The 12,915-nt window shown below is 40.6% G+C and overlaps 1 protein-coding gene across 12 annotated transcripts in view; it reads right to left on the reverse strand.

Annotated features, from left to right (window-relative positions):
- Positions 1–12,915, reverse strand: part of SIPA1L1 (signal induced proliferation associated 1 like 1) — a 370,378-nt gene that overhangs the window by 290,457 nt on the left and 67,006 nt on the right. The window lies entirely within an intron of this gene.

Consider the following 12,915-nt stretch of genomic DNA (forward strand, 5'->3'; position numbering starts at 1 on the left):
ACAAGGTTCAAGACAGTACACTTAATCAGCCCAAAATGCCAAGAGTGATGAGATAGAGAAACCTGTTCCAAAGCAACCAAATACTCTGATGATTTAGAAATCCCACAATCCTCTCACTGGTCATTTCATGTAAGTTATATATAAACTCTACTAAAATCATAAGACATTTCCAGGCATCAGACGTACATTGTTGTTGCTCAGTCGTGTCTGACTCTTTGCGGCCCCATGGGGACTGTAGCTCATGCCTGCATTCTTTCCCAGCATCACGATCTTTTCTAATGATTAAGCTCTTCCCATCAGGTGGCCAAAATATTGGCGTTTCAGTTTCATCATCAGTCCTTCCGATGAATATTCAGGGTTGATTTCCTTCAGGATGGACTGGTTGGATATCTTTGTAGTCCAAGAGATTCTCAAGTCTTCTCCAACACCACAGTTCAAAAGCATCAAAACTTCAGTGCTTAACCTTCTTTATGGTCCAACTCTCACATTTTTTTTTTCCTAGCATGTGTGAGGTGATACCTCACTGTGCTTTTGATTTACATTTCCCTGATGGTTAGTGATGTTGGGCATCTTTTAAAATACCTGTTGGCCAGCCATGTCTTCCTTGAAGAAATGTCTGTTCAAGTCTTTTTTTTTTTCATTTATTTTTATTAGTTGGCGGCTAATTACTTCACAACATTTCAGTGGGTTTTGTCATACATTGACATGAATCAGCCATAGAGTTACACGTATTCCCCATCCCGATCCCCCCTCCCACCTCCCTCTCCACCCGATTCCTCTGGGTCTTCCCAGTGCACCAGGCCCGAGCACTTGTCTCATGCATCCCACCTGGGCTGGTGATCTGTTTCACTATAGATAATGTACATGCTATTCTTTTGAAACATCCCACCCTCGCCTTCTCCCACAGAGTCCAAAAGTCTGTTCTGTACATCTGTGTCTCTTTTTCTGTTTTGCATATAGGGTTATCATTACCATCTTTCTAAATTCCATATATATGTGTTAGTATGCTGTAATGTTCTTTATCTTTCTGGCTTACTTCACTCTGTATAATGGGCTCCAGTTTCATCCATCTCATTAGAACTGATTCAAATGAATTCTTTTTAACGGCTGAGTAATATTCCATGGTGTATATGTACAACAGTTTCCTTATCCATTCGTCTGCTGATGGGCAACTCTCACATTTATACATGACTACTGGAAAAACCATAGCTTTGACTAAATGAACCTTTGTTGGCAAAGTAATGTCTGTGCTTTTTCATATGCTGTGTAGGTTGGTCATAGCTTTTCTTCCAAGGAGTAAGCATCTTTTAATTTCATGGCTGTAGTCACCATCTGCAGTGATTTTGGAGCCCAAGAAAATAAAGTCTGTCACTGTTTCCATTATTTGCCCATCTATTTGCCATGAAGTGATGGGACCAGATGTCATGATCTTCATTTTTTTAACGTTGAGTTTCAAGACAGCTTTTTCACTCCTCTTTCACTTTCATCAAGAAGCTCTTTAGTGCCTCTTTTCTTTCTGCCATAAGGGTGGTGTCATCTGCTTATCTGAGGTTATTGATATTTCTCCCTGCAATCTTGATTCTAGCTTGTGATTCATCCAGCCCAGCATTTCACATGATGTACTCTGCAACAGAAGCTAAATAAGCACAGTGACAATATACAGCCTTGACATTCTCCTTTCCCAATCTGGAACCAGTCTGTTGTTCCATGTCCGGTTCTAATTGTTGGTTCCTGACCTTCATACAGGTTTGTCAGGAGGCAGGTAAGGTGGTCTAGTATTCTCATCTCTTGAAGAATTTTCCACAGTTTGTTGTGATCCACACAGTCAAAGGCTTTAGGGTAGTCAATGAAGCAGAAGTTGATGTTTTTCTGGAATTCTCTTGCTTTTTCAATGATCCAATGGATGTTGGGAATTTGATCTCTGGTTCTTCTGCCCTTTCTAAATCCATGTTGAACATCTGGGAATTCTCAGTTCACATACTGTTAAAGCCTAGCTTGAAGAATTTTGAGCATTACTTTCCAAGCATATGAGGTGAGTACAATTGTGTGGTAGTTTGAACATTCTTTGGCATTGCCTTTCTTTGGGATTGGAATGAAAACTGACCTTTTCCAGTCCTGTGGCCACTGCTGAGTTTTCCAAATATGCTGGCACATTGAATGCAGCACTTTAAGATGCCCAACATTAAAACCCACAGTGAAAAAAGCAAAAAGTGTTAATCACTCAGTTGTGTTTGACTCTTTGCAACCCCATGGATTGTAGCCCACAAGGCTCCTCTGTCCATGGGATTCTCTAGGCAGGAATACTAGGGTGGGTAGCCATTCCCTTCTCCGGGTGATCTTCCCAACCCAAGAATCGAACCCACATCTCTTGCATTACAGGCAGATTCTTTACAGTCTGAGCCACCAGGGAAGCCCCAGTACATGTACCTATTTCTAAAAATATTAAAATAAGTCGACTATACATGTCCAAAAGAGCTTCTAAGAAATCCGTTTTTTAATGTTTGGGGACGTGAACACTATTTCAAATTGGGTTAATTTCCAAACTCTGTTCCTAAACATATAAAGTGGAAGACTAGAAGAGTAAGAAGAATCAAAACTTAATTTCACTCACAGATATTTCCAATTCCTGTTGAAGACAAGGTGGTAAGTTCCTCTTCTCAATCTGTCACCTTGGACTCCCATCACTCATTCAGCCAAATATAAAGGGACTTCAAAACTTACATTAACTGCATTCAAAACAACAGTCGCTGAGTGCCTACCATGTTCCAGCACTATGATCTTACATAATACAGCAGAACAGAGTTCCAGAAGACCCAGCAACCTGTCCTTCCTACCCTACCATAACCATTGGTATAAACATCAGACAAACAATTTTGGAAAAAGAACCTAGAAAGAATATTCTGAGCACCAGATACCCCAGATAATAAAACTTGCAGTTTTTAACGTGCCTGCCCTACAAATTGTTACCTACAGAATGGGAAAGGAAGCCTGAAATATTTGAAATATGTACTCTGTTTTTTTCATCTTAATAAGCTATAACCAGCTAATTACATAAACAAAACATACCTGACACTTATAACCTACTTAGCTACACGAACAAACATGCCAACCTCAAACTCAAGGATGAAAGGATGTGATTTCCAAACACACTTGGAAAGATTCCACCAGAATTACTGCATTCCAACTGGACAACATTTCCATATATTCTAATTACAGTCTGATTTCTTCCCCTGAATCCCCAGTGTTATCAAAGAACTACTCAATCAAATTCACCCAAATCACCCCAGGCAACGAGCACCTGGATAGCTGGTGGGTGAACTGGTATTCCTATCTCAAAGCACCAGGAGCTTCAGGGGTCCGGGCAGAATGTGTGCCAGAGGCAGGGTTCCAATCTGGAGCTCCCCACCCAGCCCTAAGCATCTGAGAACAAGCCAAATGATTAGGAAGCTTTGCTGAATGACATGCCTTCCCAAAGGTAGGGCTAACACACAGCCTAGACTCAAGATTCCTGTAAACTCAATGTAGGGCCCATCATACCTGCACTACAAAAAGAAGACCAGTAGGGAAGACAGCTTCAGACAAAAGCAGAACAGCGGTGATGAACTTCTTAATATCCATCCATGGCTCCGGCTTTATGAAGCAAAGTAATTTGGGGGTATTCCTTTCTTTCTCCAGGAAAGGAAGAAAGGAAAATCCAAAAATGAATAGGAAGGTTCAGAAATATTAGTGCACAATCTGAAATTTAAGCCCTCCTCTCATTTTTCTAGATTTAAATCGGTCTTCAAACAAAAATTCATAATTAAATTTCAAAACATAAACATTTCCTTTTTTTCTCTCTCTTAGCAGTAAAACATATTCTGTTCCAAAAAAGAAAGGTTGCTCAATTTCCTGTCAAAAGCAATCCAGAGAAGGCCACCTACACTGTAAAAGCAGCAAGGAAAAAAAAAAAATGCTGAAGAAAAGCCTGTATGTGTGGGAGCGTTCTAAGTGCAATGTAACTACCACTCTGGGTTTTAAAAGCTTTTTTCCTCGATCATTCTGAGAAATATGAAAATTAGTGTAACTGCTGAAGAGAAGCTTGTCCTCCAACCTATCTAAGGAAAACAAGCCCTAATGAAGGATTTAGTTCCACCACAGAAAGCAGCGGGTGGGGTGGGGGGGTGTGCACAATTCAAGGCCTTACACTGTGATTCTTCCTACTAAGGAGGAAAGGCAGATTCTATCAAATAGATAACTTAAAGAGATGTTCTCTGAGCTAAAAGGCTGCTCTGACAATAAACCCTCTCCCCCATAGAATCCTACTCCTATCTAGAACCACACAAATTTTCAGACTAGGGCCTTTATCCTAAACCTCGGGGGGCTAACCATTAACACACAGTCATAACACGGCTAGACTGTGGATCAGTACAGCGCTGAATTCGTCAGTTTCCCCTATACCTGCTTATACTTTCTGAATATTTAAATTCTAAGACAACAATCAACCAGCCCAATACATTTTACTAAAAGTCTGAATATAGATGCTCAGCACTAAGGCAGAGGCAGTATGGTTAAAAAAAAAAAAAAGAAGAAGAAGCAAAAAGCTTAAACAGCTCACCAGAGAATTGAGGGGAAACGAACAGTACAGAAAATAAGTTGAAATTAAATACAGCATTATCACTGAATTGTAGCACAGTAAAGTGCCATGTTTCTGTAAATCATACTTTCCCTGGAAAGGAGTGTTTTGCTTTTTGTCACAAAAGCAAAACATAGGTGAAGGGAAGTAAAGAATGAACCGGGAAAAGAACATAGTAAGGAGATGATGGTGAATACTTTAAAACCGGAATACCAAAAGACAAAGCGAGATACGACAGGAAGCCGCAGAGGAAGTGCAGTTGCCAGACAAGACGGAGGAGAAAGGAAATCTCTTCAGCCTTACGTGTGACTGGCTTGATAAGCTAACAGTTTTGAAAACGCCAGCTCACAGGAGGGGTCTTCTTTGTTCTCTTTAATAATCTCAGGCTAACCTACCAGAAACATTTTTTAAAAGGCTGCACAACTAGAATAACTTAATTTCCCTAAACCATTTGAGAAAGTGAAGTCACTCATGCCCAACTCTTGGCGACCCTATGGACCATAGCCCACCAGGCTCCTCCATTCATGGGATTTTCCAGGCAAGAGTTATGGAGTTGGCTGCCATTTCCTTCTCCAGGGGATCTTCCCGACCCAGGGATCGAACCCGGGTCTTCTGCATTGCAGGCAGACGCTTTACCATCTGCGCCACCAGGGAAGCTCACTTGAGAGTTAACCGCGAACATCATGGTCTATCATCCCTACAGAGTTTGGTGAGTCACTTCTATAAACAAGGACATTCTCCTCCAAAACTGCAATAATTACGGCCATCAAGACCCAGAAATTAACAGTTACAGTCATCAAATCCACAGTACAGTCACCTAATCCACAGACCAGCCTTGACTTTCTCCAGTCACCCCATAGCATCCATTTTAGTAAAAGGATCCAATCCAGGATGTCTCACTGCACTGACTTTTCAAAGCTCAATACTCTATTTCAATCAAGAATTCCTCACACTATCCTTGACTTTCACGACCTCAACAATTTTGAGGATGTCAGGCCAGTTTTGTAGCATGTCCCTTCCTTTGGGTTTGTCTGCTAACTTCTTGATGATGACTTTCAAATTATGACTTTTCAGCAGGAATACCACAGAACAGTTCTCTCTTCTTGTTGTACCCTACCAGGCGGTATGCTATTTCCAATTTTTTTCCCCCCTGACTGGTAGTGCAAACTTAAATTACTTAATTAGGGTGCTATCTGCCAGATTTCCCCACTGTAAAGTGACTCTTTCCCTCTTTGTAATTAATAAGTACTTTGTGAAGTGATATTTCCAGACTATGTATCTTAATTCTCATCAAACTTTTACCCAATACATGATTGATGTCCATTGAAAATTCTTGGCCAAATTAATTATTTGATGATAGTTACCAAAAAGTGATTTTTTTTCTAGTCTGATAATTTCAACCATTTTAGTGGGGAAAAATGGTATTTAGAAACCAAGATCAGGGTGTGCATACTGCAATTGTATTATCACTATTCCAAGATCTCTGAGTGAATGAAAACACACACTTAAATGCACACACACTTACTTCTTCATTTCTTTCTATGTCCATGTCTACTGAAAACCATGAGTTCATACAGACACCCTGAATTCCAATCCAATACTGCAAAATTTGTCCTGGTTTTCCCCTTTCCCTTCCTATAAAGTGGTATATCTGGTTCCTATCATTTTCTATTTCCCTACTGGATTCATCCCTCAGGGATATCACACACTGTCCCTCCCTCTGACCCAGTATCAGAAGCCTTGCCCTAAAGGACCAGTAAGAGGGAAGCCTAGGATAGACAAAAAAGGGGAAAAAATCATAGATAAAAATCACCCTACACCAGCCAGACACCACCCAAAAAAAAAAAAAAAAAAAAAAGAAACAACTATAACCCCAACTCCATGCCCATCAGCAAAGGCAGGTGGAGATCCACGAGTTCTACACTCACTGGCAGTGATAAAGCACTCTTCAGAGACAACATTTTCACAGAGCCCAAACAGGCAAAGCTAAAAACACACAGCAGTCCCTTTCTATTCTCGAGGGACACATTCCACATCTCCCACTAGCTGCCTGAAACCATGGATATATTGACCCCTATACAGATACATCTCGGAGATGCTGCAGATTCAGCTCCAGACCACTGCAATAAATTGAGTATCTCAGCAAAGGAGTCAAATACATTTTGGTTTCCTAGTGCATATAAAAGTTATATCTATACTACACTGTTGTCTATTAAGTGTCCAGTAGCATTAGGTCTAAAAAAAAACATTTATTACCATAGCTTAATTTTAAAATATTGCTAAAAAATGCTAACCATCATCTGAGTCTTCAGGGAATCATAATCCTTTTGCTGGTGGAAGCCTTGAAATATTTTGAGAATTATCAAAATATGACACAGAGACTCGAAGTAAGCAAATGCCTGACATGGGGTTGCCACAAATCTTCAATTCGTCTTTCTTCCCTTATTACATCAAGAACTTTCACCTTTTTACTTAAAGCAAGCCCTTCATCCCTGGCACATCCAAATTGCCAGCATCACTATTCCTGTACTTTGGAGACCATTATCAAGTGAAATAAGGGACCCTTTAACAGGAGCATTGCAATTTCACAAGTGTCAATCTCATAACTGTGACGACTACAAGGTGACTTTAACAGGCAGGGATATGCTGGACAAAGGGATGGTTCACATCCACGGCAGGATGGCCCAGGATGGAGCCAGATCTCATCACGTTACTCAAAACAGTGTACAATTTAAAACTGATGAACTTTTCCATGTAATGGAATTTTCCATTTAATATTTATTTCTGGAATTTTCCATTTAATATTTTCAGAGCACAGCCAATCAGAGATAACTAGAACCATAAGAAGAGAAACTTCAGATAAGGGGGACTACTACATTGTGTACAGATATACTTATTTTTAAAAGCAAGGGAGTGCTGAACATAAAATTCTGGATAGTGGTCCCCAGGAAGGTGGGATCCTAGAGGTCCCACACAGCAGCTTCAAGTACTGAGCCGGCTCCAGTGCTTCGTGTGAACTTGCAGCGCCGAGCACAAGTTTCCTGACAGGCACCACGGTACTTCACCAAACCACAAAGCACAGTGGTTTAGCACAGCCTCAATTTTACATTTGAGTTCTGAGGCGTAAAAACGTTAAGCATGTTGCCTGTGGTCACACAACGAACAAACAAGGGCTCAAATGCAAAGCCAGGTCTGACTTGAATGCTTTCGACTGAGCCCTCTACTATTCCTCAAACAGATGAAAGAACACGGGCAGGAGAAATGGAGTTAATGATTCTGAGGGTGAGACTCCTTCCTTCTGTGCCTCTGAACCATTTCCAGAATGGTTTCCAGAGTATAGGAGAAACAGAGGCCTAAAACCAGAGGTGTTAAAAATCTTCCTAAAGGCAAGGACAGAGGGCAGAGGCATAAATCTGGACCATACTTGAGACTTCAACTGCCAGAGTAGTACAATCCTTTAGGGAAGAGCTTCCATCACATTCCATAGGCTTACAAATGCTGGTTCAATTCAGTCACTTAATAAAACCTGCCCTCAGAAGGCCCCGGTAAAATCTTACTACTAACTGACGTTTGGTTTTGTTCTGAAATCAGAGGATGAGAGAGAGGAGACCAGCAATCTATTCATGAAATTCCAACCACAGCCTAAATATGGTGCAACTGTACATGACTTAGTGCATGGCATGAAACGTCAAATCAGTGATAAAACGTCAAGTCCTGTTAAAGAATTTATATCACGGGATAGGAAAGGAGAATAATACTATTCCAAAAGGAAGGACAAAGATATCCTGGGAAGCTTAAATACCACTCTACTACCTGGGGTCAGCATGGCAAAGGGTGGGAGAGGTGGGGGGGTGGGGGGTGGGGAGAGTTAAAACTAGTAAAACCCTCAAAAGATGGGTCTCTATAAAAAGAAAACAAAGAAAAGATACTGTATTATCTTCTCAAAAAGTCAGAAATAACTATAATGTAACTGCATTTCCAGAGTCTACTGAGGTCTTTAATAACAAGTCACACTTCCTGGAGAAGTCTTATTATCATCACTAATGATTTTGTGATTTTAGTTCACGTTTCCTAAGTTTATCTTTAAACTGTAGTACGTTTTTCCACTGTAGAGTATAAATTATTGTTGTAGTTCACTCAATCGTGTCCAACTCTTTGCAACCCCATGGACTATACATACAGTCCATGGAATTCTCCAGGCCAAAAAACTGGAATGGGTAGCTGTTCCCTCCTCCAAGGGAGCTTCCCAACCCATACTGTACCCAGGTCTCCAGCAATGCAGGCGGATTCCTCACCAGCTGAGCTACCAGGGAAACCCAGGAGGACATGTGGTGGATGGTACAAAGATAGTTCAAAACTCAGTCAAGTTCTATGTTGCAGCTTAAAACTGTGCACCACACAAAAAGGTTAAGAAATGCAAAATCATCTTGTAAATACAATAAGCATGTGAGAAACACACACAGGAAAATAAATCCCACTAGATAAAAAGGAAAGGCATTTAAAAGAACTCTTTAGGGCCAAGGCTTTTTTTAAGTTTCTTTATGAAAAGCAATCAGTTGCTATTGAAATCCACATCTGACATTAGAGAGACAAGAAGTTATCCCAAGGAATTTTTCAGTAAGAATAACAAACTCAATAAATTAATCCACAGGCACTTGTTTCTTCCATCCTATTGTATTAAGTTTATGTGATCACAAGGTGAGCAGTCATTATCCTTGAGAATTAAAAGAGAAAAGCCCAAAATACATAAGAAAAAACTGTGTTACTTTAACATCAAAAAGAGAAAACCCTGAAACCCATTAAAGAGTTTCATTGTAAAATCGCAAACAATGAATTTTGGGTAAAAATCAATATGCCTATTTGAAAAATAAATCCTCCCAAGCTAACCTAATTTCTTGTTACTGAGACAACCCACTTATTGAGACTACAGAACTTGAATTTTTCAACAAACTGGACAATTGGTGAAGACACAAGAAAAATGTTCTTCCCAGAAAAGTACATACCAGTAGTTCTTTGATCCTAAGTTGTAAAAACAAGTTCTTATTCTTCCTTTCCCTGTAACTTTAAGCATGAAACTTTTATAGAGTCAAACAAATAAAGTGACTGGAAAAAAAGGCTAAAGGGGTGATGACAAGAGAAATAAGTCCTTTTACAGGCTTATTATCATCATGAAGCTCCTCCATCTCAGCTTTTTTTTCCCAAAGCAAAAACCTGGAATTTATTCTCCACCCCCTTCTTTCACATCCCATATCCATTCTGTCAAGACCCATAAATTCCACCTCCTGAAGACCACCTAGAATTCCTCGGTCCTCCCTACCTCCACAGTCACCACACTGGTCTCAGCCAGTGTTCTCTCAAGACAGCTGTCCCAGATTCCTCATTCATCTTTCTACCCATGATTACTTTCCACAGTGGTCACATCGACTTTTTAAAAACTTGAACTATATTTGATTCCTCCGCTGAAAATCCCCCAGGACTTTTCATGTTCTGAGATGCTTAGAAATGTGAAGGGTTTAATATTTTGCCCTAATTTCAAGTTAACAAGTTAGCCTGCCACAGTTTGTACAGTTTGTACAGATGCTGGCGGAAGACAGGAGACACCTGGGTCAGAGACAGGACTTCATTACCCACAGCAACGGAAATAGCCAGAATTTCAGCATTTTGGGGATCAGCTTCCCACGAGGTAACTAACACAAAGAAGGCCAGATGACACCTGCACAGAAGTGGGTTGTTTAGCAGGAGAGGAACCCAGAGTTTAATGAACCCAAGTCTTTAACAATGGGCAGTAAGTGCATCTGACCTTTTCCCTAGAAGGAGACGGTGTCTTTACTACACTAGACAACAGTGTGCTTGATTACGGCTCTGGAGAGAGACACTCTCTATCTTCGAAGGCTGATGACCATACAAATTATCCTTGAAAAGGCCATCCAGAACAAGGGCAGACAGTGCAGAAACACGAGACACATGGAAAGCTGTCTCCCGACACTACAATGAAACTCAAATTTCTCACCATGGTCTACCAAGCCCTATGTAATTGATCCCTTTCTCTTTGATTTCATGTGGCCATCTTTGGCATCCTCGTAAATAAGCCAAGCTTGGACTATCCTGGCAGTGCAATGGATAAGAATCTCCCTGCCAATGCAGGGGACACGGGTTCCATCCATGGTCTGGGAAGATTTCATATGCCGTGGAGCAACTAAGCCCAAGCACCACAACTACTGGGCCCGTGTGCCACAGCTACTGAAGTCCACGCACCCCAAGCCTGTGATCTGCAACAAGGAAGCCACTGTAATGAGAAGCCTGCGAACCTCAATGAAGAGTAGCCCCCGACTGCCACAACCAGAGAAAGCCCGTGTGCAGCAACAAAGACCCAGTGCAACCAAAAATAAAATAAATTAGTAATTAATCAAAAACAAATAAACAAGCTCTCTGCTGCCTCAGGGTCTTTGCCTGTGTTGGTCTTTTTATCTGAAATGCTCTTTCCCTGGCTTGGATGTCACATCCCAGAAAGACTTTCCTTCATCAATCTACCCATATACAATGCAACACTCATTTATTTCCTTTTGATCACTCTGCTCATTCATTCATTTAATAAACATTTATTGACCACCTACTATGTGCTAATCACTATTACAGGAACAATAATTACCTCATCAACTTATTTACTGACAGTCTTCCTTGAGAGTAGAAATCTTCAGATTCAGCCACAAAGGCCTAGAACTTAAAACTGTACCCTCAATAAAATTCTGCTGAATAAATGAGTAACTATTATAATATGAAGCACTGAAATATTTCCAGATAAACATAGGAAAATAACAGAGCACTGAATAAAAGGCATGGAATTAGGAGTGAAAGTCCTAAAGTCAAACCCTGGAGTCATCTTTTAGTGACATGTAAGTCCATCCTAAAGGAGATCAGTCCTGGGTGTTATTGTAAGGACTGATGCTGAAACTGAAACTCCAGTACTTTGGCCACCATGCGAAGAGCTGACTTATTGAAAAAGACCCTGATGCTGGGAGGAATTGGGGGCAGGAGGAGAAGGGGACGACAGAGGATGAGATGGCTAGATGGCATCACCGACTCGACAGGCATGAGTTTGAGTAAACTCCGGGAGCTGATGATGGACAGGGAGGCCTGGCGTGCTGTGATTCATGAGGTCGCAAAGAGCTGGACACGACTGAGCAACTGAACTGAACTGAACTGAAGCAATTCTACTAAGTTCCTGTAAAACGAAGAAAACGCGTCTCCCACCTAACCCATAAGATTACATGAGGATCAAACGATGGAATCTATTTGGAAGCCCTTGTACCACTAAATATAACTTAAAACAATAACAAGTTGACAGTTAATAGTCATTAGATATTCATGTAACAAGAATATATTAGGCCCCTACTATGAGGCTGAGCCTATTATGGAAATTTATAATAAAAGTGTATAACCTAAAATGAAATTAAACAGTGTTTTGTTGCTTAATAAACTTAAGGGGAGTTCTTTTCCCACCTTTAAACGCCCTATGTACACACCTTAAAAACTTTCAGATAAAAGGTGAGTCAGATTTACCTGTCCCTGATCCCAGAATACCATGTTTGTTTATGTGTGTGCGTATATATATACATATACTTTTTCAGATTCTTTTCCCTTATACATTATTATAAAATACTGAGTAAAATTCCATGTACTATAAAGTAGTAGGTCCTTGTTGGTTATCTATTTTATACATAGTATTAGTCACTTAGTTGTGTCTGACTTTTTGTGACCCCATTGGACTATTGCCCACCAGGCTCCTCTGTTCATGAGATTCTCTAGGCAAAAATACTGGAGTGGGTTGCCATTTCCTCCTCCAGGTATTTTATATATAGCAGGGTGTATATGTTGGGCTTCTCTGGTGGCTAAGTGGTAAAGAATCCACCTGCAATGCAGGAGTCGCAGGAGACACAGGTTCTATCCCTAGGTCAGGAAGATCCCCGGAGGAGGGGGTCTGGCAACGCACTCCAGTATTCTTGCCTGGAGACTCCCATGGACAGAGGAGCCTGGCGGGTTACAGTCCATAGGGTCACAAAGAGTTGGACATGACTGAAGCGAATGAGCACACACAGGGTGTATATGTTAATCTCAAACCTAAAAAAATAAGATTTTCTTCTATGTCTGTGGGTCTATTTCTGTTATGTCTGTTCACTTTTTTTTTTTAGATTCTACATATAAACATCATATAATATCTGCCTTTTTCTGCCTGACTTCACTCAGTATGACAATCTCTAGGTTCATCCAAGTTGCTGCAAATGGCATGATTTCACTCTTTTACG

The sequence above is a fragment of the Dama dama genome, chromosome 12, assembly GCF_033118175.1.
Source record: "Dama dama isolate Ldn47 chromosome 12, ASM3311817v1, whole genome shotgun sequence".
In the NCBI taxonomy this organism is placed as follows: domain Eukaryota; kingdom Metazoa; phylum Chordata; class Mammalia; order Artiodactyla; family Cervidae; genus Dama; species Dama dama.